At 46.8% G+C, this 21,894-nt stretch overlaps 1 protein-coding gene across 1 annotated transcript in view; it reads left to right on the plus strand.

The window, feature by feature from the left end:
• The first annotated feature begins 10,888 nt into the window (after window positions 1-10,888).
• Window positions 10,889-21,894, plus strand: part of Epn2 (epsin 2) — an 80,330-nt gene continuing 69,324 nt past the window's right edge. Inside the window, exon 1 of the mRNA XM_008826410.3 lies at window positions 10,889-11,039. The gene's annotated coding sequence lies outside the window, so the exon portion shown is untranslated. The remainder of the gene's footprint in view (window positions 11,040-21,894) is intronic.

Consider the following 21,894-nt stretch of genomic DNA (forward strand, 5'->3'; position numbering starts at 1 on the left):
GTCCACCCCACGGTGCCCAATCCATACACCCTACTTAGCCACCTGTCACTGTCCCATGTGTGGTATACCACCCTAGACTTGAAGGATGCTTTCTTCAGTGTCCCTCTTGCTGAAGTCAGCCCTTGTTTGCCTTTGAGTGGCAAGAACCAGGAGGGGGAAAGACAGGGCAGCTCACCTGGACCAGACTGCCACAAAGCTTTAAGAACTCTCCCACCTTGTTCAATGAGGCCTTCTGCAAAAGGCACCCCCATGTGACCCTGCTACAGTATGTGGATGACCTGTTGCTGGCTACAGCAACTCATGAAGAGGGCATGGAAGCTATGAAGAACTTGTTGGCCGAACTGGGCAGCCTGGGATATCAGGCCAGCACCAAAAAGGCACACATCTGCCAGAGGTCAGTGGTTTACTTGAGGTACAAGATAGCGGAAGGAGCCAGATGGCTGACACAAGCCATAAAACAGACTATCCTGACAATTCCTGTGCCCTCCTCTCCCCGGGGAGTGAGGGAATTCCTTGGCTCAGCTGGGTTTTGCAGACTCTGGATCCCAGGGTATGCAGAGATAGCCCGTCCTCTGTATGAAGCCACCAAAGAAGGACCGGATTGGAAGTGGAGTCAGGAACAGCAAGAAGTATTTGACAGATTAAAAGAAGCTCTTCTCCAGGCCCCCGCCCTGTCTCTGCCAGACCCAAAAAAGCCCTTCATTCTGTTCATAGATATAAAGAAGGGAGTGGCCAAAGGAGTCCTGGCCCAGCAACTAGGCCTGTGGAAGAGACCTGTGGCTTACTTGTCCAAGCGGCTGGACCCAGTGGCCTCGGGATGGCCATCTTGCCTGCACATCTTGGCAGCCATCACCCTACTGGTAAAGGAAGCTGACAAGCTGACCTTTGGACAAGTCTTAAGAGTGACAGCACCACACACTGTGGAGGGAATTCTCAGGCACCCTCCAGGGAAATGGATGACAAATGCCAGGCTCACCCACTACCAAGGGCTCCTGCTGGACTCGAGCAGAAGGCAGATGGGCCAACATCTACACAGATAGCAGGTATGCCTTTGGCACTGTCCATGTCCATGGCGCCATCTACCATGAAAGAGGATTCTGTTCTGCAGAAGGAAAGGAACTAAAAAACTTGCAAGAAGTCCAAAGGTTGCTAGCTGCTGTTGAAAAACCAAAAGCAGTGGCAGTTATACACGTGCCGGGCCACCAGTCAAAGAAGACTCCTGAGGCCATTGGCAACAACCTTGCTGATGCGGAAGCTAGGAGGGCGGCCCTCTCGGACTCCATTATACTTGCAGCTCTCGAGGTGCCCATCCCTGAACTGCCAGCCCTGCCTCCAAACCCTAACTATTCCCCTCAGGACCTTGAATGGATTAGAAAGTGAGTCCCGGGGAAGGAGCTTAAGGAGGGAGGTTGGAATAGGGACCAGGAAGATAGATTAATCCTGCCAGAAGCACTAGGGCAGTACTTGCTTGCTAATCTGCACAAGTCCACCCATTTAAGCTGGAAAAAGTTGCTCAGCCTTTTTCAGTCTGCGCAGTTGGTGTTTCCTCACCAGAGCAAGGCGGCACGCCAAATCATGAGGGAATGCAATAGCTGCACCATTCTAAGACCAGCCTCCCAAGGGGGTGCACCCAGCAGGTACACGGGAGAGAGGGAGGGCTCCAGGGAGGAATTGGGAAATAGACTTCACCGAAGTAAAACCAGGAAAGTATGGGTACAAGTATTTGCTGGTTATGATAGACACCTTTTCAGGGTGGGTAGAGGCTTTTCCAACCAAGCACGAGACCAGCCAGGTAGTAGCAAAAAGAATAATAGAAGAGATAGTCCCCAGATATGGGATCCCTGAGGTCATAGGTTCCAATAACGGCCTGGCTTTCGTTAGTAAAGTCCTGCAAGGACTGGCCCAAGCTCTGGGGACGGATTGGAAATTGCACTGTGCATACAACCCACAAAGCTCTGGGCAGGTAGAGAGAATGAATCGGACATTAAAGGAGACCCTTTCTAAATTGGTAATAGAGACTGGCGGTGACTGGGTGACCCTCCTCCCCTTAGCCATTTTCCGTGTTCGGAACTCCCCCTACGTGCATGGCCTAACCCCCTTTGAGATAATGTACAGGGCCCCTCCACCAATAACCAGGCAAGTGCAGCCCCTGGGGGAAGAGAAGTCAGCCCCCGACTATTTAAATGTGTTGCAATCCCTTGCCAAAGTACAGCAGGAAATTTGGCCCCTAATCAAAGCATACTATGAAGGGGAGAAAACCCCGATTGTGGGGTATGGCATAGTCCCAGGGGATATGGTCTGGGTAAAAAGACACAAAGTAAAAACTCTTGAACCCAGATGGAAGGGACCTTATGTTGTATTGTCTACCACCCCCACTGCCCTAAAGGTTGACGGTATTGCTCCCTGAGTCCACCACACCTACGTTCGGAAGGCCCTGCCTCTCGAGGACCCGGAAACCCCGATTGTGGGGTATGGCATAGTCCCAGGGGATATGGTCTGGGTAAAAAGACACAAAGTAAAAACTCTTGAACCCAGATGGAAGGGACCTTATGTTGTATTGTCTACCACCCCCACTGCCCTAAAGGTTGACGGTATTGCTCCCTGAGTCCACCACACCTACGTTCGGAAGGCCCTGCCTCTCGAGGACCCGGAATCCTGTGTGAAGTGGGAGGTGCGGCAAAATCCTGCTAATCCCTTGAAGCTACAGATGAGCTGGACATGAAAGGATTCCTGCTGATAAGCTCACTGTTATGGGCTCTCCAGAGAATAGTAGTGTCAGAGGGAGCTCAGAACATCAACCCCCACCAACCGGTGCGCCAGACATGGATCCTGCGAAATGGTGACACTCATGAGGAATGGGGCCAAATCTCTCACATTGCCCCACTGTGGACATGGTGGCCAGACCTGTATATAAACTTAGAACTTGTATTGAGGGAATCCCTCCCCCAGAACCCACCCTGGCATGTCTGGAAGAGCTGCCAAACTACTTGTAGCAATGGGTTCTACGCTTGCCCTAGTTTCCGGACAGGATAGTGGAAGCAACATTGTGAGGGTGCTGAAAGTTTTTATTGTGCTGAATGGGATTGCGTAGGGACTAGCGATGGACAGGAGAGACGGAAAGCTTCCCCTGATTTAATTGACATGAGATTTATCAATCCGTACGACAGGCAAAAAGTATCTCCTGAAGCTAATAAGATAAAAATCACCTTTACCTCAAAAGGAAAACAAGAAAGGAGGTGGACAAGTGGGCTGACATGGGGCCTGAGACCTAACTCATGGCCACCGACTATAGGGGTTATTATTTCAGACCTTTCTCAAGGTCGAGGCAGTAGTCGAATTGGCAATAGGGCCCAATCCAGTGCTGAAACCTCCCCGCCCAGAGCCCCGACGTCCTACACCGAGGCTCATTCCCCAGCCTACTACATCTGCTACCCCAACTATGGGAAACCCACCTCCTTTCAAGAATCCCATGTGGGAAATGATACAAGCAGTGGTAGAGACCCTAAATCACACGAGTCCCTCCCTTGAGGACCATGTTGGTTATGCTACCCTGGATCCCCACCTTTCTATGAAGCAATCTGGATGAATGGCTCTTACACTCTCAACAGCTCTCATCCTACTTACTGGGACAGGAGACCCTGGGGATTCACTATTTCCCAGGTTTCTAGCACTGGTACCTGTGTAGGCACAGTTCCAGCATCCCAAAGCCAGGTATGCTCCTCAAGCATTACCGGCCCATGGGAGCAGGAAAAGTGGGTTATACCCTCTTCAGGATGGTGGCTTTGCTCAAAAATAGGCCTCACCCCAGCATTATCCACCTCTGTGTTTAACTCCACTGCTGAGTTCTGTGTACTAGTGGCCATTCTGCCCAGGCTTTCATACCACACCCATGAATATTTTCTCTCTTACTGGGAAGAAAGACTAGGTCCCCTTAGGAGTAAAAGGAAGCCCATCACAGCCCTAACCATTGGGACCCTCTTTTCTTTGGGGCTGGCCGGAGCAGGAACGGGAATTGCATCCCTAGTAATGTGGGAACAAGGACTTACAGCCCTAAGACTGGCCGTTGACAAGGACTTAGAGCAGCTCCGGCAGTCAATGTCAGACCTGGAGCAATCCCTCACTTCCTTGTCAGAAGTAGTATTGCAGAATAGGAGAGGCCTAGATCTATTGTTCCTAAAGGAAGGGGGACTATGCGCTGCCTTAAAGGAAGAATGCTGTTTCTATGTGGATAAGACAGGAGCAGTTAGGGAATCTCTGGCCAAGTTAAAGCTAGACCTAGAAAAAAGACGTAGAGAATATGAGGGCCATAAAGGCTGGTTCGAGTCCTGTCACACATAAACCATGGTTTACAACTCTCCTCTCAGCTATCGCAGGACCCCTAATTATCCTATTGCTTTTAGTCACATTTGGTCCCTACATAATAAATAGGCTATTAAGGTTTGTTCAGGAAAAGATCGATACTGTCCATCTCTTGGTCCTTCGCCAGAAATACAAAGCCTTAGATACTGCTGAGGAAGATTCCTCAGTCTGATCTAGAAAAAGGGGAGAAATGTTAGGGAAAGAAGAATTTGCTGCTTGTCTGAATTTGCTGCTTGAATTTACTTGTTTGAATTTACTGCTTGTAACCAATTAACTCAACTGGAGACACAAGCATCCGAAGATAGAGGCAAAGTGCTACAGTCCCCAGAGCCTGACCTGTTTTGTGTCATGTCATGTCTGCTTACACAAGATAACAAGAAAGAGTCGTACCAGGCACATACCAATCATCTCTCCCCAATTGAGACACCTGAAGGGAGCTGTAACATTTCTTCTTGTTTTAAAGTTATTGGTTTGTGAAATGCTTGCTTTGAAACTATTGGCTGTATAAACGCGGGCTTTTGTGTAACGGTTGTGGAAGCCTATATAATCTTTATATAATCTTTACCTGAAATTGCCTCAGGGTCGATCGCTCTAACCAGACCTGCATGTCTTTGAAGGACGGTCGGCCCCAGCTAGCTGGTTTAATAGAACTCTGCTTGATTTTTGCATCTCCATACTTGTGTATTTGTTCTCCAGAAGAGACCCACCGAGTCACGGACCCTAACATTTTTCACCCTCTCTGGCCTCCAAGGGCACTGCACACTTGAGGTGCAGTTATATATATGCAGGGAAAACACTCATATGCATAAATAAAAGTAAATCTTAAAAGAAATTAAAAAATAAAAATTTATCATCATAGTCACAGTGATGCATTTCAGGTGTGAACTGAAGAATCCTGAGTTGTCAGAGGTGGTAAGAAACATTAAATATTAGTCTTTTTTTCAAACCCTGTAAAATTTTTGGTTTATGACAAGGAATTCTAATCTTTTAATCCTCCCACCCTGTAAGACTTTTGTTTCTAAAAAGACCCTGACACATTCCTGTAACCCAATGGCCTGGGTCAGTATGATGGAGCCTTCCCCCTTCTTAAGCCAATCCTCTTCCCCTTCCTTTGTGTCAATTCTTTTAAACTAGCCAGTGGGGGAAAGAGGCAGTGCTTTTGTGTTAGGGATAAAAACCTATCAAGTTTCTGAGATCTGATTGACCATACAAGACGCCCTTTTGCAAAAGTGAAATCTCCCTTGCCAAGTTACTTTTGCTTTGTCCATGTGTTCTTTTGCGGTGTTGGTGGGGGTTCCTGAACCTCAGATTTTATTTCTAACAGTAGCAGGGACAGAGAGGGCACAGCTCCACTCTGTCACCTGCAACAAGTCATTATCACATGGCAGTGATAAAGAACATTTCCATCACTGAAGGAAATTATAGGGTGGAAGATGTGACTGAAAGCATTTGCCTAGCAAGGGCCTGGGTTCAATCCCCTATACTTCCCCTACCCCCAAAGGTTCTATCAGTTTTGTGTTAGAGTTCAAAGGAGCCCCTCACTCTAGAGTCTAGTTGAAATCTATCACCAGCAGAGAGTCAAGAATCCCAGCACAGGCTCAGACATGGTGGCACATACCTTTAATCCCAGCACTTGTGAGTTGAAGGCCAGCTTCGTCTACATAGCGATTTTTGGCCAGCCGGGGCTGCCTGGTTTTAAAAAAAAAAATTCTAGCATAGGGCTGGTAAGACAGCTCTGCAGGTAAAGCTGCTTGTGATTGTTAGAAATTAAATCTGAGGTTCATGGACCCACTACTACCACACAAAGAACATGTATGTAGACAAAACAAAAGTAACTGGGTAAGGCAGCTTTTACTTTTTTACTTACCAGGGTTTGCATTGATAGGTTTTTATTCTAACCCAGGAGTACTGTGTCCTTTCTCCAAGGTCTGGGCTCTGACCTTACAGTCTTTAGTGATTGACTAGTTTAAAAATAATTGGCACAAAGGAAATGGAGGAGAAGGGGGAGGGGCTGCTCCAGGCCATCAAGTTCCAGGAATGCAGTAGAAGCTTTTTGTAAACAAAAATTTTACTAGATGGGGGGGTAGGGATTAATAGATTTGAATTCCTTGTTGTAAACAAAAGTTAAAATTGGTGGTGGTGGGTGGATTCCAAAATAGCATTACAAAGGTTACATTCCTGTGATCATTCTTTTGACAGAAGAAATTTGAATTCTTTTGCAATTAGTTCCCTTACTGCCAGACCTAAGGACTTGACTCCGATCCCCAGGAACCACATAGTTGAGCGATTCAACTGCTTTAGTACAAAAAGTGAAAAACATATTAAAATTATACTTAAAAAATAATTTTGGCATAATTAACAAAATTTGCTATGAAGGCTGGTAAAAAAAATAGCCGGGTGTGGTGGTGCATGCCTTTAATCACAGCACTTGGGAGGCAGAGGCAGGTGGATCTCTGTGAGTTCAAGTCCAGCCTGGTTTACATAGAGAGCTCCAGTAGGCCAGTTGGGGTTACCAAAAAAAAAAAAATTTGTTTTCATTTTTATTTATTTATTTTTTATGTGCATTAGTGTTGTGTCTTACATGTATGTAAGTGCATCTGTGTTGTACAATGCCCTTGAAGGCCAGAAGAGGGTACTGGATCCCCTGGAACTGGAGTTACAGGTAGTTGTCAACATGAGCAGCCATGTGGGTGCTGGGAACTGAACCCAGGTCCTCTGCAAGTGCATCCAGTGCTTTTAATCTCTGAGCCATATCTCCAGTTCAATATTCCTTTTATATGGGGATATTTCAGATAAGAGTGTTAAATAGAAGCCAAGCATGGTGCCCCATGCCTTTAATCCCAGCACTCCTGACACAGTCAGATGGATCTCTGTGAGGCTAATGGCAGCCTGGTGTCCATAGCAAGTTCCAGGCCAGCTGTGGCTACAGGCAGACCATCTCAGAAAGAAAAAAAAAAAAAGCAATCATCCAGACTTGAGGCCTATACATATAGGGCCTTTCCTAGATGTTAGTCTGTAATTTTCTGGTTATCTCACAAACAAGACTGCAAACTTATTTATAGTAAATATATACCTTACTTCCAGGTGCTAGTTTTGTGGCCTAGGGTTTTGTCTTACCAGCTATAATCCCGCCAATGTACTTTGGGAACCACCCTATGATCTCATTTAAATTCCTTAGCAATTTTTTCAGATGAAACTTCAGAAGTCAACAAAATTGTTTATATGACTATTGGAAAGATCATTTAAGTTTGATTCTCTCTTGAGAAGCCCACACCCACACTTGGGTATAGCTAGTTCTTTCCCTGAGTTCCTTTTTCTATGAGCCTCTGTGTTTAAATCTATTAAAAATTTCCTCTTGGGCTGGAGAGATGGCTTAGATGTTAACAGCACTTAACTGCTCTACCAGAGAACTGGAGTTTAGATTCCAGCACCCACATCAGGCTGCTCAAAAATGCCTGCAACTCCAGCTCCAGGGGATCTGAGGTTCCCTTCTAGCCTCCATGAGTACCCATCTACACACACACACACACACACACACACACACACACACACACACATACAATCTAAGCTGGGAGTGGTGGTTCCAGTGGTGTTCCTGACAGAATTACAATTGGAAAAGGTAATACTAGATCACAGGAATGCAAAAAGTTAGGACATCTTCACTGTAAACAAAGGTTAATAGTTTTGTCTGTAAGATTCCCAGAAAAGTGAGGCCCTACTTAAAGCCATATACATTCAGGCTTTAAGCATGGTTTACTGCAATTTAAACAATCTTTTTTTTTTATTTATTTAGTTTTTAATTTTATGTGTATGAGTGTTATGCCTACATGTGTGTTAGTGCACCCGAGGAGTGTAGTGCAGTGCCCAAGGAGAACAAAAGAGGGTGTTGGATTCCCTGGAACTGGAGTTAACAGTTGTTAGCTGCTATGTGGGTGCTGGGATTCTAACCCCGTCTTCTGAAAGAACAGCCAGTGCTCTTAGCTACTGAGCCATCTCTCCAGCCCTGAATTTAAACATTCTGATTTGAAAATATTTCTATATAAAACAAATAGTGTCTCTATGCTGGAAACCTTCACAGCAAATGTTAACTGTGGTGAAATTCTTGGCTCTTAGTTGGAAAGAGGTTTCAAGCAGACGCTGGAGTGAGGAGCTCTTTTTCTTTCTTTTGTCCTCATAACTTTTTTTGTCTTTTTATCCCACCTTGGGTTCATCTGAGTGGAAGTCTCTGAAAACAGTTTCTCAGGCTGCTTCAGGCTCAGTGTGGAGCTGTCAGGTCTCTGCTCCTGCCTTACTGTTACTGACAGTCTGAAGCTGTAAACTGGGGCAGGGTCATAATTTTAATGTAGAGTTCCATTCTCCACAATGGAGTTGCTGGGGCCAAAGTGTGATCTTTGGCATGCTGAGTACTTTGAAGGACATTGGAAAGGGGTCAGCAGCAGTTTCTTTCTGATCCTTCCCTACCCTTCTTTTCTCCTGTTCTCCTTTAATCCCCGCCCCCCCCCCAAAAAAAACAAGTCATAGAAACCAGAATTCCAAATCTAGCCATAAACCTAGACAGATTCTCATAATCTCATTTTGCCTGAGCTGGCCGTAGAGAAGTTCTCTAACCTACCCTGTAGGTCATAAGATCTTCCATTCGGAAGGGTTCTACATTATCTCCAGAAAGGAATGCCCTTACAGAGAGGCCAAGAAGAATCTAAACAGACAAGCCTTGCTGGACTCCCCAGCCCCTTATCTGTTACATGAGGCTGTCCCCTTCTGTCCAGTTACATCTCTACGTGGCTGTTCATTCTTCACCAACCAAAACATATAGGCAGACAGCTTTTTCTGGGTCTTCACTCCTGAAAGTTTCCTGGCCACATAAATGATCATATCAGCATTATCTTTTTCTCTTTTTAACCAGTGTTTTGTTATTAGGAGAGTTGGCTGTGACCTTGTGATAGGGGGGGAAGGGATCACACACCTGTCCTCCCCTTCCTGATGAACCAAGTTCAAAGGAGCAACAGTTCTCATGGCAAAGCAGGCATGTAAAGTATGATTCACACTAGGTGAGGAGGGATATGGAGGGACACTGAATATGCAGCAAGGTATGAGCAAGGGCTTCTAATATCCAGAACTTCCCCAAGTTGGACTTTCAAAAGAAAAGTGAGCAGGGGTTAGAGAGATGGTTCACCCCGGTTAGAGCACTGACTGCTCTTTTGGAAGACCCGGGTTCAATTTCCAGCACCCATATGTCAGCTAACAACTATCTGTAACTCCAGTTCCAGGGGATCTGACACCCTCTTCTGATCTCCCCTGGCATTGCACCACAAAGGTGCACTTACATGTAGGCAATACATTCATACATATAAAATAAAAATAATAAATAAATAAATGAAAAGTGACTATGTAAGTTTGAAGATATGTTAGTGGTGCCCTCCACCCAGCTTTATTGTATTTTTGCCAGAGATGAGGACTCTAGATTCCCAGTTTATGAGACCAATCTGAATCCTTTGTAGGGAAAATGAATCTGTGGTTAGGAGAAGTGTAATGATCCTTCAGCAAGCAAAGGCAGAATGGGATTTCTGGGCACAGACTGGCAACAGAGATGGTGCCCCATGTCTTTTGAAGCCCTGATACATGTCCTAGACCCTCTGGTGAAGTTTTGAGATCTGGCCTCCAGTTCTGATCCATCGCAGAACCTCCCAGGGGAAAGGCCTGGCCTTGCCTGCCTCCTTGGGCAGGGCACTGTTTGCATTTCGTCTTGTCTTGGTGCCCAGCACATGGCTTGGCACACAGCTCTCCTTACTTGGTAAAAACAAAGTAGTGCTTCACATTGCTGTATTGTGTCCATGTGTGAGACTATGCAGAACTGCATTAGGGATTGCTAAAGCCCAGGGGCCTGGTGAGCCAAGGAAAGCCAAGGAGAGCCAAGGGGAGCCAAGAGGAGCCAAATGGGTCGAGGGTTCCACCTCTGAGTGCCTTCAACCACTTCGGCCATTTGCAGAAGCCTTTGGACTCCTCACAACAGTTTTTGAATACATTTTGAAATATAATGCACGTACGGTAAAGCGCACACATCTGAAGTAAACGCTAGTGAATTTTCACGAAGTGAATACACTTGTAGCTAAAATAAATCAACTTTGACCAGCTTCTGGGAGGCCCTGGGCCTGGTTCCAGTCTCTGCCTCTTGACAATATTTTTGAAGCCCCAAGTTGCAATGGTAAGAGGCAGAGGTTCTGAGTGGGATGGGCGGGGTTCTGTGCATGCGGGTTTAAGGGAGGAGCGTGGATTTAGGGTGAGGATAATGTGCTTAGCGTGGAGGGTTGCTGGAGTGCGGAACTGTCGGGGTCTCAGTTAAGACTCCTGAGCATGTGTGTAGGCGGCATGGCATCAGCAACTCCCTTAGTTACTTGCAGGAGGTCTTGGTGTCACGTGTGGGCGGGGCGGAGAAGACTGGAGGCGGGGCCTCAGCGTTCTGAGGGCGGGGCATTCGGGGCGGAGTCTATGAGCGGAGGCGGAGCCTCATTGCCCGGAGGGGCGGGGTTTGCGCGCGCGCGCGCACGCGGCCGGCGCGCCCCCTCCCGGCCGCCATGTTGGCTGGCGTGTGGGTGTCAAACGCTGCCCCAGCTCGGGTGGCTCCCGCCTCTCCAGCGTCGCCGGCGGCCGCAGCCGTGCACTCGCGCGGGCGGGCAGCGGAGGTGAGCCGGGACTCGCGGGGCGCGGGGCTCCGGGCCTGGGCGGGGCGCAGCGCGGACGCCCCGGGAGTACAAGCTTTCCGCCTTCGCCGGTCTGGGGTGCACCCTGTGGCCAGCCGGACCCCACCCGGCTGGACGCGGCTCAGCTGGGCCCCGCCCCACCTGGTGCCGCTCTCCGAGCCGGGACCCGGGCTTCCCAGCCAGGGTGCTCTTTAATGTCCTCGCCTCACACCTCACTCGGGAGCCCTTCAGTCTGGAGCAACCCCGCCCTCCCCGGAGCAAGCTCCTGCCCTCCCGGCCCCGCGCCCCTTCCTTCCCGATCTTCTCACCCGTATCGGCCGGCCTCCCCTTCACGGTCCAGGCTCCCGGCTCGAATCCCTGTCCTTCCGTCTGGAGCGGTCCCTTTCCCGCCCCCGGACTGGGCTCCCCTCCACAGCCCCCACTCCACAGCACAGCGGGGACGGGGGCGGCGAAGTCGGGCGAAGTCGGGCTCCAGCTGCCTTTTGTTTCGCGTGGGATGGCAGAGACCCGGCCCGGCGGCTCTGGAGGCTAGTCGGGGTTGGGTGAATAGACGCGTGGGGCCGGCCTGTACTTGGAGACCCTTCCCCTCCTTTGCGGCGGCTTCCCCGAGTGCGTTGCCCTTCCTGAAGTCCGGGCCAGCAGGTTTTTTTGTTTACAACCTGAAGTTGGCCCAGTGGCTTTGCAGGGGGAAGGCAGTCCGAGCCCCCTAGATACCCCAGCACGGCTGGTGAAAGTACTCCATTCTCGGGCCCTCCGAACGGCCTCTGCACTGTAGTGCTGCCTTGGGGGCGCGCTTGAAGCCTGCTTCAGAAAGGATGGGACTAGCCATCGTTCGTTGTGATTTTGATGGGGGAAACTGAGGACCAGAGATGAATTGGTTTGCTCAAGGTCACCCGGAGATAGGATGTCAGTGCCACAACTGGAAGCTCCATCTCTAGGATGCTCCACAGCACTTAGGAATTCCTTTAAAGATACGTTAAGGTTTCCTCCCAGTTCCTTGCCTGTTATTTTTAACATTCGCGCAAGAAAAAGGGCAGGGAAAGATGAGAAGTGTGAAATTTTCGTTTGCACTTCCAGAAAATACCCTGTGAAAGAAGGGATTGGAATGGAGGTTGAAATGACTGAAAAACGTGAGTTTCAATGCCCGACATCCTCATTATGTAACATAATGAAGATTTAGCAGGAAACTTGTAACTCTGGATATGGAGTGTAAGGGCAGATACTGAATGCACACAGCAGTGATGGTGCTTGCGGTGGTAATTACATTTTCATAGTTACAGGGGAGGAACTGCAGTTTGTTTCTGAATGGTAGTTCAAGTGCCTGTATTTTGAACAAATGATTGTGTTGGAGAAGCACCTGTAGATCTTTTATTTATCTGTATTTTTGCTTTTACGAAGTTAAAGTTTGTTTTCCTAGTTTTAAAGTTTCTCTAGGCAAGTTATCTGTACCAGTCTTGTCTTGCTGGACTGTTTGTAAACAGAGAGTTTGGTAAAGTGCAAATGACTGGACCTGGTGATTCAGGACTCTCTGCATCCCACAAGCTGCTGCATCAGGAGCAGGTTTGGATAATCCTATGGGGTACTCCCATCTCTCCCCGAACCTGGGGCTAGAGGGAAGAAAAGTTTCCCCTGCAGGGTATATGGTGCCAAGCTTTTGAGTTATGATGGGATGTGGAACTTTCCTTTTTTATAAAGTCTTATTTTTTTAAAATTACAACATTATTTGTGTGTGGGAGAACATGCACCTGTGAGTGCAGGTGTGCAGGAGGTCCAGAAGAGGGTGTGGGATCCCCTGGAGCTGGAGTTACAGGTGGTTTGAGTTGCCTGAAGTGGGTGCTGGGAACTGAATTTAGGTCCTTTATAAAAGCAAAGCTTTTTGTAAAAGCTCTTAACAGCTAAGCCATCATCTCTCCAGCCCAGAAATGTGAGACTTTTAGGTGATAGTGCTTGGCATGGTGTGCATAGTCTCAGAAAATGACCCATCCTTTGTAGAAACCCTCTGTGGAAATACAGTTGCCCCTTACATAATCTTTTATAATAAGACTTGGATTTCCCAAGAGTGGATATTCTGATAAGAGCCCTGTGAAAGTAGTTGAAAAGTTTTGGAGACTCCAACTTATTTTAATGGTTTGGCTTTTCCTGAAGTTAAAGGATATTAGATTTTTTTTGTTGTTGTTTTTTTAATTAAAGATAGGATCCCTATAGTCCCAGCTATCCTAAAACTATGTAGATCAGGCTAGACTCAAGCCATAGAGGTCCACCTGCCTCTGTCTCCTGAATGGTGAGATTAAAGGTGTGTGCTACCAAGCCCAGCTTTTTTGTTTGTTTTTAGTTTCATTAAGAGTGGCAAGTTTTGATGGGTGTGGTAACACTTGCCTTTAATCCCAGCACTTGGGAGGCAGAGGCAGACAAATAGTTCCCAGGCCAGCCTGGTCTACATAGTGAGTTCCAGGCTAGCTGGGGCTTCAGGGAGACCTTGTCTCAAAAAGACCCGAAAAGAGTGGCAAATTTCAATTCTTTGTGGAATAGAGAGTGCTAAGAGAATAGAGTGTATAAAATTTCACAGTTTGCAGAGTCTTTCTGTCCTGTTGATGAGCTGCGATTATTTTGTGACTTGAGCACCTGATGACCCTGAACCTTGGGGAGTCGGAGGGTTTGGATTTGGGGGCTTGAGGTTGGAGAGAAAGTCAGCAATTATGCAGTTCTATTCTCCGTTGACTGCTGGACTTTTTTTTTTTTTTTAAGGTAGGCTCTCATTGTGTAGGCCAGGCTGGCTTAGAACTCCTGATCCTCCTGCCTCAGCCTCTCCAGGACTAGAATTATAGGCATGGGCTACTATGCCTGGCTCTTGTCTTTTGGACAAGTATGTTGGGTTTAAGCAAACCTGTCTGTCAAGGAGACCTTTGCCAGCTCCATCAATATTTAGAGCCTTCCTCTGTTCTCCCAGCCTCCCCAACCTACACAATGTGTTAGAACGTTTCACACATGATGGGACTGACATCTTTGAGGCCAGTGGTTGTTGGGTCTTTACTTTTCCAAGGTCCAGCTCAGTCTGTGACATGCAGTGATGTTAAGTAAAAGTCTGTAGTAAGTAGTCTTGGGGGCAGGAGGACATGGTTTTATTGATCTTGTATCAGTACTGTTCAACTTTGCTCCAGCATAAACTCATGTTGGCCCAGCAGTCATGTGACAGCTATTCGGGTATTGTTCTGCTTATGTAGATAAGGAAACTGAGACCCAGGGAACATGTCATATGCCTAAGATGACAAAGGCAACAGTAAGTTATAGAGCTAGAAGTTGAGTAGGTATGTTGGACTTTCGAATATTGTACCTTTGCTCTCATTTGAGAAGTCTAGTCTGAAGGTGAAGAGACGTACTGCAAGGTAACAGGCTGAGTAATGGTGGATGATATAACCAAGATTGTTGAGGATGGAAAGAGCACATTTTGTTTTTGTCATATGTGTTGTGAAAGGACTGTGGAGCAGATTATTTTGTGCAGTACTAAGAATTGAAATTAAGGCCTCACAGATGCTAGGCAAGTGCTCTACCACTGAGCTATATTCTCAGTCCTCCAGCTGGTGAGTTTTTGAAAATTGACAAACTTTGTGATGTCAGTAGAATTTCCTTTCTTACTTAGTTTGTTCATAGTACCTAAAAATAGAAACTTAGATAAACAAGTGCAGTGAAATAAGTGTCCATGCAGTTAAGTGTGTGTATTCAGTTACTTCGATCTAGGAGTGTGTTTGACCTATTTCCAGGCAGACAGCTAAGTTGTTCAGGTCTTAAAATCTTGAAACTCTTTCAACATCTTTTAAAAACAGAAGAGCAAACAGAACCGCTTACATCAGTGCATGGGATTGGGTTTAACACCTATGAGGGGAAAGACTAGACTGCCAGGTTCAGTTACCCGTAAGGATCCAGCATAATCAGTATTGATACTAGTGTCTATAGAAAGTGCCATATGAGCATTCCTTGGCATTGTAGGGTATGATCTGGAGATTACCATCCAACCTCCTAGGCTGGGAATTGTGAATAAGTTTTAAGGTTCCTGGCTTTCTCCTAACCTCAGGATATGTGGAAACACTGTGGTTTGAGTGTCAGTAATTCAACGGGCTACTTTATATGATAGATGCTTTATTTAGATTTGATTTAGAAGCAGGCCTCCCTTGAGCCAGGTCTGAGGAACATAGTACAGTGCTTCCTCAGAGTGTGCTGGGTTCTTTTGGTGACTCATTCCTAGTTCTCGCAGCTCCTGGAGCGAACTTTGTTTCTGGGCCTAGAAAGGCCTTTTCCTGGTTCCATTTCTGGCTCGTCCTGGTCCATACAGTGTGCTGTACTGTTAAGCCTGTTCTTCTAAGCCTGTTATAGAGAAAGAACAGGTAACTCAATTCTCTTTCTGCTCAAAGCAGTGGAAGGAATTGGGTCCATAGAGAGCTGTAAATAAAGAGACTCCAGCTCTTGGTCATGTAAGGCTGACAAATGGAATAGGGAGAAGCAGGCTTGTCCTGAGGGATGGCTGGCCATTGAGGGCTAATGCATGATGTTGATTTAAAAGCATTTATAATTAATCACTTCTGAGTGCAGGCTGCATTCTTCCTCTGCTGCCACCCCTCTTTGGTAATGTCATTGTGACATCGCTCACATCCTGCAGCTCAAAAGTGGAGAGCGCCAAATAGCCCAGACAGTTTGGCTGCAAATGCCTTGTAGCAGATTGCTTTGGAGTTGGTGTAGGGCCTAGTGGGCCTCCTGGCTGGGTGGTGTGGGACCCTTCAGTCATTGAGCTTTGGTTTACTTATTTCTAAAGTGGGATCAGCAATGACCACTTCATGAAACACTTTGTTTCTTAGACTCACTGTACATCAAGATTCTCTAGGGCGTTGGCTCAGCAGGTTGGCAGACTTCACTCTAGAGCTTTGCATTCAGTACAGAATGTACTTTTTTTTTTTTTTTTTAGACAGGGTCTCAGGTAGCCTATGGTGGCTTTGAACTCACCAGGTAGTTGAAGATGGTACTGAAATTCTGATCTTGCCTCTACCTCCTTAATGCAGAGATTATAGGCATGTGCCACCGTTCTTGGTTTTATATGGGGATTGAACCCAGCAAGGCTTTGTGAATGCTACATAAGCACTTTGCCACTGAGCTATCTCAGCCCTGAGAATGTGCATTAAAAATTTCTTTAAAATTGCATTTATTATCTTGTTTCGTTTTTTTGAGACAGGTTTTTACTATGTAATCCTGGTTGACCCAGAACTTGCTGTGTAGACCAGTCTGGCCTCAAACTCACAGAGATCTGCCAACCTTTGCTTTCTGAGTGTGGGAGCATGCACTATCACACCCAGCTATTTTTGAATTTTTAAATTTTTATTTTATTATTTTTTGGTCTTTTTGAGACAGGGTCTCCCTGTTGCCCCAGCTGGCCTGGAACTCACAGAGATCCGCCTGCCTCTGCCTCCCAAGTGCTCGGATTAAAGGTGTACACCACCATGCCCAGTACGGATTTTTTTTTAAAGGACAATTTGTGTGTGTGTATGTGTTTGTCTGTCTGTCTTGTGTATGTATACAGGTATGCACAGAGGCCAGAAGAGGGCTTCAGATCCCCTGGAGCTGGAGTTACAAGTGGTTGTGAGCTGCCCAGTATGGGTGCTGTGATCTGAATTTGGGTACTATGGAAGAGTAGCAAGTGCTCTTAACTGCTGAGACATCTGTCCATCTCTCCAACCCCCTATTTATTTATCGTTTGTGTGGGTGCACATGTGCTGTAGCATGCATGTGGAGATCAGAAGACAGCTTGTGGGAGTTGCTGCTCTCCTTACAACATGTGGGTCCCAGGGATAGAACTCACGTTGTCAGGCTTGGTGGCAAGTCCTTTACCTGCTGAGGCATCTTTCCAGCCCTGAGAATGAATTTTTTTAAAATATATTTTTTGTTGAATTTTTGTGTATTTCATATACAACATCTTAGTCTTCTTTATACCCTCCTCCCCATTGGCGCCCTCCCAATCCTCCACTGGTTTTCATGCATTCTGTCATTTATGTTAAGGCCTATCAAGTCAAGTTAGTATCTGCTGACATCCCTTAGTACAAGTTCATCCACTGGGGTCTAGTCAGCCTACCTAGAATCACTCCCTTAAAGAAGAGCCAGGGATGGTGGCACATGCCTTTAATCCCAGCACTCGGGAGGCAGAGGCAGGTGGATCTCTGTGAGTTCGAGACCAGCCTGATGACCATAGTGAATCCAGGCCAGCTGTGACTACAGGGAGACCCTGTCTCAAAGAGACCAAAAAAAAAAAAAAAAAAAAAGAAGAAGACGATGAGCTCTTCCTCAGTAGTAATCAGCTGCCCAATAGTTCTCTGGCTAAGATTAGGGCCTGCTGTCCATTTCTACAGTTCTATGTAAGTTTTTTTTTTTGTCTGCTTGAGTTTGCATGGGTCTTGTGCATGCTGTCACCATTGCTCTAAGTTCATATAAGCAAGGTCCCAGGATTTTGTGAGACTTTATTTCCATATGGTCATGTACCTCCTCCCTTGGCTCTTACAATCTTTCTGCTTCCTCTTCTGCAGTGGTCCCTGAGCCCTGGGTTCATCATCCTCTATTGCATGAGAGAGCTTCACTGATGAGAGGTGAGAGATGCATTATGCATTAGTATTCTCTCTACCCCTTGTTCCACTGTGTTCCATGAGTCTTAGGTGTAGAGGTTCCATTGTAGGTATGTCACTTGGGGTTGGGCATTTCACAGACAATCGCTATTTGTGACCAGTTGTGGAACTCTGTAATGGTCTCTGTTGCAAAAGAAACTTCTTTGATGAGTGGTGAGTGGCATACTTGTCTGCAAATTTCATGATTTGTTTTTTTTTCTTTTTACTGCTGAGTAGAACTCCATTGTGTAAGTGTACCACATTTTCGTTGAGGGACACTTAGGTTGCCTCCATTCTTAGCACTATGTGGAGGCCGGAGTCAGGCACTCTGAGGCAGTCTGCAAAGGTCTGGGCTGAGAATGTACATTTTTAACCAGTGTTTGCCTGCTGCTAATGCTTCAGTTCAGGAACTGAAGTGAAGGCATGTGAGGTATCTGGCACTGCTGAATGCAGGGGGATGCTTGCAGAAAGACTTCCTTTCTGCTTCAGAAATGCTTCTAAATATTGCCCTGAAAGATGGTGGTGGGACATTTGAAAGGAAATTTGGTTCTCAGACTGCTGTTTTCACCTGATTGTGATGTAGGCGGTAGACATGGCATTATCACTGAGTTGTATCATTTTCCTTAAAAAAAGACTAGTGGCCTACAAAATGGCAGTAAGTCCTGGATTCTGTTGGAAACGCAGGTTCTTTATCCCTATGTGGCTGGCAAGATGTTGACTTTGGGCTTTAGGAATGCATCTGGAAAGGGTGGGGGTTGGGGGGGTGGTCTATCTGAGCAGAATCCCTCTGGGCCATTAGCAGTGGATCAGGGTGTTAATGAAAGTCACAGCTCCTCCCTCAAATGACTGTGATTGATTTAATATTCTTTAGTGTTTAGACTTTGGGGAAAAAAATTATTTTTCTCCTTAGCTTGTCACTGTTTCCCATTTTGCATTTTGAGAAAAGCAAGACCCAGAAGAGTTTGGCAACCTGCACCAGGCCGCAGGCTCTGAATGCCCAAGCTGATGTGTTGTTGCTGGTGTATGTGTAGATGGGTGTGGTGTTTGTGCATATGGAGGCCAGAGCAAAATCATAGGCGTTGCTCTCTGCCTTGAGGCAGGGTCTAGGGTCTCCTACTGAATCAGAAGCTTGCCATCTTGCCTAGGCTGGCTGGCAGCAAGCGCCTGGGATCTGCCTGTCTCTGCCCACCAGTGCTGGGGTTACAGGCATGTGCAGTCATGTCTAGCTTTTCGTGGGTTCTGAGGATTTGAACTCAGATCCTCATGCTAACAGAGCAGGTGCTCTTACTTGCTGAGTCATCTTTCCAGCCCCTCCTAGCTGCTATTTTGAGTTAACTATGTCAGCCTCAGAACCACATTGTTCCCTCCCTCACTCTTAGGTATGCCCTGTTCTTCTATGACCTCACTTTACCCTCAGTCACATCCAAGGCAGTGTTTCAGAGATGAGTGCATGGAAGCAGGGAGGGGAGCTTGCCTTGTACTGGAAGGACCTCAGTTCAGTCCTTACATCTGTTTGGTGAGGTTTGAAGCTTTGTGAAATAATTGCTGTGGCAACACCTCACCTCCCTGTCCAGGACCCCAGAAACCAATGCTGAAATCTAAACAGCCTGAATGTCTACCACAGGGACCTGAGGGTATACCATCTGGGTTGGGAGGAAGTCTGTGGGCTGCTAAGAGTTTTTGTGTTTGCAAAGCTGTATTTCAGTGATTGGGCCACTTGCTCATTGAGGGAAGGGAGCATTTCTTTTTACTTTGTAATAATCTGCACACTGGTTTTGTAAACATAACATGCTAAGAACTAAATGTTCTAGTAATGGGCTGGAGAGATGGCTCATTAGTTAAGAACATTGACTGGTCTTGCAGAGGACCTGGGTTTGATTCCTAGCACCCATGTGATGGCTTATAACCCTCAGTAACTCCAGTTCTAGAGGAATCTGACCCTCTTCTAAACTCCTTGGGCATTGCAGGACACTAGTGTACTTACATACATCTAGGCAATACATTTATACACACACACACAAAATGCTGTAGTAATGGGACTGTTGAAACTGTGGTGCAGTTTACCCGAAATGCAATGTAGTTGGTATTCTTAAAAAGTGGAATGTAGCCAGGCGTGGTGGCGCACGCCTTTAATCCCAGCACTTGGGAGGCAGAGGCAGGCAGATCTCTGTGAGTTCAAGGCCAGCCTTGTCTACGTAGTGAGTTCCAGGACAGCTGGTGCTACAGGGAGACAGTGTCTCAAAAAGACCAAAAAAAAAAAGTTGGATGTAAATGGAAATCTGAAGCAGCTCCTTTTTCAATAGGCAGTTAACATGGGAGTGCTAGCTGTAGATTGTTGACTCTGAAGAAGGCCTGGAAGGAGGCTCTTTCCGTGGGTTTGAACATGGCCCACAGCTCTTGGTTGGGGGAGGGGTTTCTTTTGGGAGACTTGGGAGTTTGGATTAGACTTTGTTTTTGTAAGCCCTGGCTGGCCTGGAACTTTCCATGTCGACCAGCCTGGCCACAGAGATCTGCCTGAGTGCTGAGACAAAAGGCGTTTGCTACCGCTCCTGGTTGTACTGTAAGCTCTTTAAGACTTGGAGGTGAATAAATGAATGCAGGCAAAACATTGGTGTTGAAAGGGCACTGCATCCCCCGCCCCCCAGTAAGCTGCCAAGCTTCACTGCACTCTGAAAGCACATGCTCATTTTGCTCATTTGATAATGAAGCTGCCCTGGGGTATGATGACTCTACTTGGGATAAAACACTAAGGGAAGCAAATGCTCAGGGGGAAAAAATTACGTTCTGTTTCATGAGAGGCAACCCAAAGATGTGGAGGTATGGGCATTTCAACAACAGTTCTGTGACGGTAGGTGGGATATTTGAGGTCAGTGTCAGCCTGGAAAATATGTAGCACATTGTCTTTGGAATCAGATTGATGGGTGGAAATGAGATGCTTCTTACCACCAACAAAAGAGGACAGAGTCAACATTTGTGAGAAACTTAGGAGCCAACAGTGTGTTGAGCTGTGATTTTGATTCTTTGTCAGGAGGCCAAGAATGGAGAAAAAAAATCTAGAAGAGTCGGGGATGATATCAAGGAGAAGGTCTGATAGAGGTGGGCCTTGAAGGACAAGGAACATTCTTCTTACAAGGAGTGGAAGGTGTTTCCCATAGGCAACATCAGGACAGGATTCCTGAGGTGGGCTTTGGTGTGGTGCCGTGTATGCACATGCTCAGTTGTTTTCTGTGTTGGTGTGAGTTGCTCATCTACCATCTTTAGGACTTGGGAAAGGCCCCTATAGCAGTGGCATGCTGAGGGGAGTAATTTCTGGCCCAGGCTAGCTTCCTGAGACTGGCCAGTTGTGGTTCTGGTGAAGGGAGGCCAGAATCCATGTATCCTTCAGTTGGGGGTGACTTTGCTGCCTAGGGAGTTTGGATTTGACACTTTGGGAGCCAGCTCCAACTCTTGTTTCTGGGTGTACCTGCAAGTCATGAGGCCTGGAAAGCCCCTCCCTAGACTACTCAGGGGAGATTTTTAGATTTTTAGAAGTGCCCAGACAATTCTAATGGTTTGTGTGGGTGGAGAACTGATTTGTGTGCTCAGGGGATCCTCTGGGAGTGTCAAGGACTGGAAGGTGGGAAGAAATGGAAACCAGAGAGAAGAAGCCTGTGCAGTAAGGAGGTGCAGGTGGTAGGCCCTGAGCTCTTCTAGTCAGTGGGAATGGGCTCCAGAAAAGAGGCAGGGCAAAGGGAGGTGTCCTCAAGCCACCTGAGAGAAGAGGGGAGTTTAACAGAGGTAGAAAGGTAAGGGCTGGAGGTGAGATTGCTATCCACCCATTTGGTAATCTTTTCCACCCAAGCCCCAGGCATGGGGCAGGCAGAGCAGGTTCTTATCTGTCCATTCAGGGTTCCTTCCCACACCCCAAATTGTAGTGATTACAACAGGCATTATTTGTAAAATTTGGAACTGCATTTAGACTGCAGGCTGGCCTAAAGCTTGGTATCCTCCCCTCAGCCTCTTAAGTGCAGGGATTATGGTGGTGATGCCCAACAAAATGACTTTTTTTTGAGACAGGATCTCACTATGTAACACTTGCTGGCTTGAAACTCACTATGTAGATCAGGCTAGGTTGGAATTCACAGAGATCTGCTTGCCTCTGCCTCCCCAGTGCTGGGATCAAAGGTGTGCCACCATGCACAGCCTAAAATCACAAAATTTAA

The sequence above is a fragment of the Nannospalax galili genome, unplaced genomic scaffold (genome assembly GCF_000622305.1).
Source record: "Nannospalax galili isolate Female #2095 unplaced genomic scaffold, S.galili_v1.0 scaffold530, whole genome shotgun sequence".
In the NCBI taxonomy this organism is placed as follows: domain Eukaryota; kingdom Metazoa; phylum Chordata; class Mammalia; order Rodentia; family Spalacidae; genus Nannospalax; species Nannospalax galili.